Below are 6,536 nucleotides of genomic sequence, written 5' to 3'. Positions count from 1 at the left end.
ACACCATCACAGACACAACCAGACCTATGTCACTAATCTCCTAGGCATTTCTTTTTTTAAAGATTTATTTATTCAGAACCATGGAGGCTATATATATAGCACAGGGGACCCTAGGATGACTATGGCTTATAATAAGTTTTGGTTTTACTCAATTACTGAGCAAGCCTCAATGAAACATTTCACTATTAAGATAAGAATTTATACTGTATCAAGATGATAATAGAAAAATAAATTAATTGATTAATTAAAAAATAAAAATAAAAAATAAAAGAAAAATTTGAACTATTAAAAAAACAAACAAACAAACATATTTTGCTAAAGTAAAAAGGGGGAACTAGGGACTCATCATTTCTCTTCACACTCTATTCTTTCCCTTGTTTTATATATTTTAAATTTTTTATTGGTGGATTCTGCTGGAGTATCTGCTGCAGATAAGCACTGGAGGGCTCCTGTTGCAAGTCACCCTCTGGAGTGATGGAAGGATCTTTCTACTGGCACTTGGAGGAGACCTGATCTGGTGTTGGTGTGGGCCCGGGGTTCTGTTTATGTTTTTCCTTAGGACAATGAGGTTCCTCTTTGGATTCCTGAGTTCTGTGTGCACCCTGTGGCTGCTGCTGAAGCCCAACATGGCAGAGACCTATTGGGCCTTCATGAAAAACTCTCCCCTTCTGATGGCAATGGGAATTGAGAGCCCAATATGGCCAGCCTTGACAAGCATTAATGTAAGCATAGGAACTGTAGCCATGCGGTTGGATTCTACAGAAGGCAATGTATGGTAACTGCTTTTTTTTTTTTTTTTAAAGATTTTTTTTTTTTGGTTTTTCGAGACAGGGTTTCTCTGTGTAGCTTTGCGCCTTTCCTGGGACTCACTGGCCTCGAACTCACAGAGATCCGCCTGCCTCTGCCTCCCAACTGCTGGGATTAAAGGCATGCACCACCACCGGCCAGCGGTGACTGCTTTTTCAAGTATGTTTGAGAACATGTCACCCAGAAACTGAGAATAAGTATAACCCTGAAGGTCACTGACCTCCATTTGTTAACAGTAGCATGCCAGCTAAACCTTTTCATTTTCACAATCCTCTTCAAGCTGGTGTAGTACCTACTTTTCAGGAGTGGCTCTGTGCAACATTTATTGGCCTCCTGAAATTCATTTAGCCCCCTTTGAAGATACCTTAAAATTTATGAGCCTGAATGTAACCATTAGTTATGCTCCTTGTGAGCTGCCTGTTTTTTCTTTATGGTTCTTAGTTGTTCTTTTGCAGAGCTACCAGCTTAAGTCGTGCTGGGATCAAGAAAAAATGGGCCTTGGTGGTTTGTGTTCCTGGAATTGTATCCATGCCAGTGGATGCCCACATGCTCCAGAAGAGAATTTGATATTGCTGCTGCCGTTGTTGCTGTTATAGCAGTGGTGGCCACCGCTGCTACTGTTTCTGGGATTACCATTTCATAATTGGTTACTACAGGTAGTATAGTGGAGACCCTGGCAGCAAAAGTAGCTACCACAGTTAGTTAATTTTTCATTCTCTTGGGCATGATAAATTTAATTCAATAATTATATACAGTTTGATTGGCTTTGAAAATTATAAGTTTATAAACTCAAGATCCATTTGCTTTTGGGATACCATCTTACAAGGACTCCAATTTGCAATAAGGCTCGTTAAGGAAGGGAATGGCTCAGTTGCCTTTAACCTACTGACTATGGGTAGGTTAGGACTTCTGTTGGTCTTTTCTGTGTTGAACACACAGATTGCAAGCCTAGTGCCATTTTGAGATCTTTGGCAGCAGTTAACTCTGCAGCTCACACATAATTGAGCCTGTATGATAATGAGTATTCAGAGACGGGTAATACCTGGGGGGCCGCTCACCAACCTAAAACAGAGTACCTGTGTGGCCTGGCCAGGCGTCTCCATGACAGGTAAGGAGACCTGCTGATGTCCCACGCAACCTAAGTCAGAAGCTCATTTTCTAGTAAAAGGGGGACCTGTAGGGCCCTGGCCCCCATTTTGGGTAACTGTTGCCTTGCTTGCTGACCTTGACCTTCATATCCTCCCTATGCTAATTCCCTGCTGGGTTCCACCCTCCTGAAAGCTTAAGGGAAGTTCCTTGTCTGTGTATCCTGCATAATGGGCGTTAATAGCTTAGATGCAAGATTGTAAAACATCAGTAGCCAACTTCTGTCCTCCGGGGTTCTCCCATTGTGCTGTAAGCCTGTATTTAAGACCTCCTCCCTCCTTCAATAAATGGCATTCGGCAAAAAAATTAAATTAAATTAAATTAAATTAAAAAAATTTATTTATTTATTATGTATACAGTGTTCTGCCTGCATGTATGCCTGCAGGCCAGAAGAGGGCACTAGATCTCATTAAGGATGGTTGTGAGCCACCATGTGGTTGCTGGGTATTGAACTCAGGACCTTTGGAAGAGCAGCCAGTGCTCTTAACTGCTGAGCCATCTCTCCAGCCCACCTAGGCATTTTTTAAGTCAATCAAGTTGAAAAGATTAACCATCCAACATAGGAAATAAAATTTATAGGATGCCATTGTTTTAGACCAAGTTTCTGCACTAGGCCCAACAGGCCAGACCCAAGTCAAACGTATCAAGTAATCAACTGAACTCAGAAACTATGGTGGTTTGTATAAAAATGGTCCCTATACAAAAATAGGAAGTTGGCCAGGTGGCAGTGGTGAACACCTTTAATCCCAGCTCTCTGGAGGCAGAGGCAGGCAGGTCTCTGTGAATTCCAGACCAGCCTGGTCTACAGAGTGAGATCCAGGACAGGCACTAAAACTACACAGAGAAACCCTGTCTCAAAAAAAAAAAAAAACAAAAAAAAAAACAAAAACAAAAAAGAAAAAAGAAAAATAGGAAGTGGGATTATTGGAGGTTTGGCCTTGTTGGAGGAAGTGTTTTACTGGGGGGTGGGCTTTGAGGTTTCAAATGCTCAAGCTAGGCCCAATGTTACTCTCTATTTCTGCTGCCTGCCAATCCAGATGTAGAGCTCTCAGCTACCTATCCAGTACCATGTCTGCCTGCATGCTGCCATGCTTCCCACCATGATAATAATGGACTAAACTGTAGCTGGAGTTTTCCTGCCTGGCCCACAGTCAGGGCAAATCTCTTTCACCTGCCAGTCCCACAGCCTCTCAGACCCGACCAAGTAAACACAGAGACTTATGTTGCTTTCAAACTGTATGGCCGTGGCAGGCTTCTTGCTAACTGTTCTTATAGCTTAAATTAATCCATTTCCATTAATCTATACCTTGCCACATGGCTCGTGGCTTACCGGTATCTTCCCATGCTGTTTGTCATCATGGCGGCTGGCAGTGTCTCTCTGACTCAGCCTTCCACTTCCCAGCTTTATTCTCCTCCTTGCCCCGCCTATACTTCCTGCCTAGCCAACGGCCAATCAGTGTTTTATTGATTAATTAGCAACACATTTGCCATACATCCCACAGCACTTCCCCCCCCCTTTTTTTTTTTTCAAAAAGGAAGGTTTTAACCTTAACAAAGTAAAATTACATATAATTTGGGAATTTGGGCGTAGCTTCTCTTACTACTTCCTGCTGGAAGGGGGCGCTGTATCTTATGGGGAAACAAAGAAAATTTTAGAATTATGGAATAGTCCATGAGGCTGTATCGTCTGAGCCAGTTGCCTTGAAACCATTCTGGATGTTGGATCATCTGGGCCATGGTGTCATTGGAGACCTTCAGGGGGTCTTGGCTGGTCAAACCTGATGTATCTTAATCTTGAACAAATCCATAGCCTCTGGCTTTCTGTGGGAACAAAAGCAGAGTCTCCTTTCCAAAGTAACATATCCTTATATCCAAATTTTGAAGTCAAGGTACCTTTAAAATATACATTTTGGCATAACTCAACAGCTTTTACAATCAAATGTTTTTCTGCAGTTAAAAATCCCAAAGACAACACAATCCAGATTCTCTGTGTAATATCCATTTTTACGTGGCTTATTTTTTATATTACCTTTACTGTCTCTTTAAAGACTTTATTTTTTAAAAACTATGTATTTCTTTATACAACTGTATATATTCCTTTTTCTCTCTCTTCCAAGCCTACGTACATTTTTACACACATTGTAAACTATTACACCTGAATCTGTCTTATTGTGAATCTATTGCTTTAAACTGCAGCAGCTGTGACTGCTGGCTCCGCCCACCTCAGCTTCTCAACATGGTTACCTTTATCACCAGCTCTGGGAGCTATCGTGGGTCTATGCTTTTATCCAAGTAGCGTGTAGCCCAGAAACCTCTTTTTTTGTTTTGTACTAGCAAAGGCTAAATCCACCACGCAGCTTAATGTGCCACTTGCAGAGGCTTCATTCCCGCCATACGGGGCAGCAGGTCGAGCACACATGCTAGGAACCCACCAGTAGCTCAAACTGGCAGCTGCTGCTCATTTGAGAGAGACAATTAGGAACTGTTTTTAGCTCCGTTTTAGAATCTTTTTTTCAGGTTTTAGGTGGAAACTCTTGCCACCACGTTGGACGCCATTTGTAGCTGGAGTTTTCCTGCCTGGCCCACAGTCAGGGCAAATCTCTTTCACCTGTCAGTCCCACACTAAACTTCTGAAACTGTAAGCCAGTGCAAATTAAATGTTTTCCTTATTAAGAGTTGTCATGGACATGCAGGTGGTGGTGGTGGTGCACGCCTTTAATCTCAGTACTTAGGAGGCAGAGGTGTAGCAAGAATCCTAAAGGGTCTTATTAATAGAATCAAACCCAGGAGCCAGGTATTGGGGTGAACTCTGAAAGATCAGAGAGACAGAACGAGCCACAGCAACATCACCTCGCCAATTCCTCAGCTGATCCTGTTTCCTCAGACTGGCAGTCTCTGAGTCCTTATCCAAATGAATCTCAGCTGAACCGCTGCTCAAAAGCCTAAAGGCTTAACCAAGCTAGTTCCTGGTTTTCACATCTTATATACTTTTCTGCTTTCTGCCATTACTTCCTAGGATTAAAGGCTCATGTTACCACGCCTGGCTGTTTCCAGTGTGGCCTTGAACTCACAGAGATCCAGATGGATCTCTGCCTCCCAAGTGATAGGATTAAAGGCGTGTCTGCCACCATTTTCTGGCCTCCATATCTAGTGGCTGTTCTGTTCTCTGACCCCAGATAAGTTTATTAGGGTGCACAATATTTTGGGGAACACAATATCACCACACAGAGGCAGGTGGATCTCTGTGAGTTCGAGGCCAGCCTGGTCTACAAAGTGAGTTTCAGGACAGGCTCCAAAGCTACATGGAGAAACTTTGCGTCAAAAAACAAAAAACAAAAAACAAAACAAAAAGAGTTGTCATGGTCATGGTGTCCCTTGACAGCAATAGAATACTAAGACAGATACCAGGCCTGTTTTTCAAAACAAAACAAAACAAACAAACAAAAACAGGAAGATTCATAGCTGGCCATTCAGAAGAACCTTAGTTTACTAAAGTAACTGGGGAATTTACCCTTTAACAAGTCCTGAGACATCAGAAGGCCTCCAGACCTTAGCAAAACTGACTCTATGATGGAAGTACCATTCAGGCCATAAAACTCAGTGCTTAGATAGTACCACCTGCCAAAATGAAAACATAGACCCAATCCATCAAAGTTCTGGGGAAGTCTATAAATGTCCTATGAGACTAAAAAGTCTCTAGATTTTTGGCCTCTGTAGTTCTATTTCTGGATAGCTGTTTTGTTAACTGAAGTATATCAACCCAGAACATGGTTTTGTGCTTAAAAGCTCACCCTGAGAAATGCTCAGGGCTACACTGGGATCCCGAACACCCAGTGTAGCCATCGGCCAGCTAATAATGACTTTCTATTGGCTTAAACCCATGTCCGAGCAGTCTTCTCTGGTGAATACCCCACAACAGTATAGGTTGAGGAAATGGTTAAGGCTGTAAAGTGCTTGTCAGGCAAGCATGAAGACCTGAGTTGGGATCCCCAACACCCACATGAAAGTAGTGTCACTGTAATCCAAATTCTGGGGAGGCAGAGACAGGAGGGTCCTGAGGGATTGCTAGCCAGAAAGTCTAACCAATCAGAGAGACTCTGTCTTAAAAAATAAAGTGGAGAGCTAGGGAGATGGTCAGTGGGTACAGTGCTTACTGCGCCAGCAGGAGAACCTCAGTTCAGAACCTTAGCACTCTCATAAAAAGCCCAGCTAAATGACACACATCTGTTACACCAGCCCTGAGTGTGTGTTTGGGGGCAGGAGTGAGGGGCTAGCAGATCCTGACCTGGCTGCAATGTCTAGCTGCAATGTCAAGTTCCAGGATCAATAAGAGACTCTGTCTTAGAAAATAAGAGGAAGACACCCAACATACCACTGGCCTTCATATGTGCACAACTGGGCAAGTGTGCACCCATACCCTTGTACACATGTATACACACACACACACACACACACCAATAAATTATTTAAATGAGGGGTTAGAGAGATGGTTAAGAAGTTAGGAGCACTTGGCTTCTTCCAGAGGACCAGGTTCAATTCCCAGTACCCACATGGCAGCTCCCAACTGTCTGTATCTTCAGTTC

General features: G+C 42.9%; 1 protein-coding gene across 2 annotated transcripts in view; it reads left to right on the top strand.

The window, feature by feature from the left end:
• The first annotated feature begins 596 nt into the window (after nt 1-596).
• Dennd10 (DENN domain containing 10) overlaps nt 597-6,536 on the top strand; it is a 29,198-nt gene continuing 23,258 nt past the window's right edge. For both annotated transcript variants that reach the window (XM_059255736.1, XM_059255728.1), the window contains exon 1: nt 597-722. The gene's annotated coding sequence lies outside the window, so the exon portion shown is untranslated. The remainder of the gene's footprint in view (nt 723-6,536) is intronic.

Source organism: Peromyscus eremicus, chromosome 1, assembly GCF_949786415.1.
Source record: "Peromyscus eremicus chromosome 1, PerEre_H2_v1, whole genome shotgun sequence".
Taxonomy (NCBI): Eukaryota; Metazoa; Chordata; class Mammalia; order Rodentia; family Cricetidae; genus Peromyscus; species Peromyscus eremicus.
The sequence above is the reverse complement of the archived record's forward strand: the minus strand, read 5'-3'. Positions and strand labels throughout refer to the sequence as shown.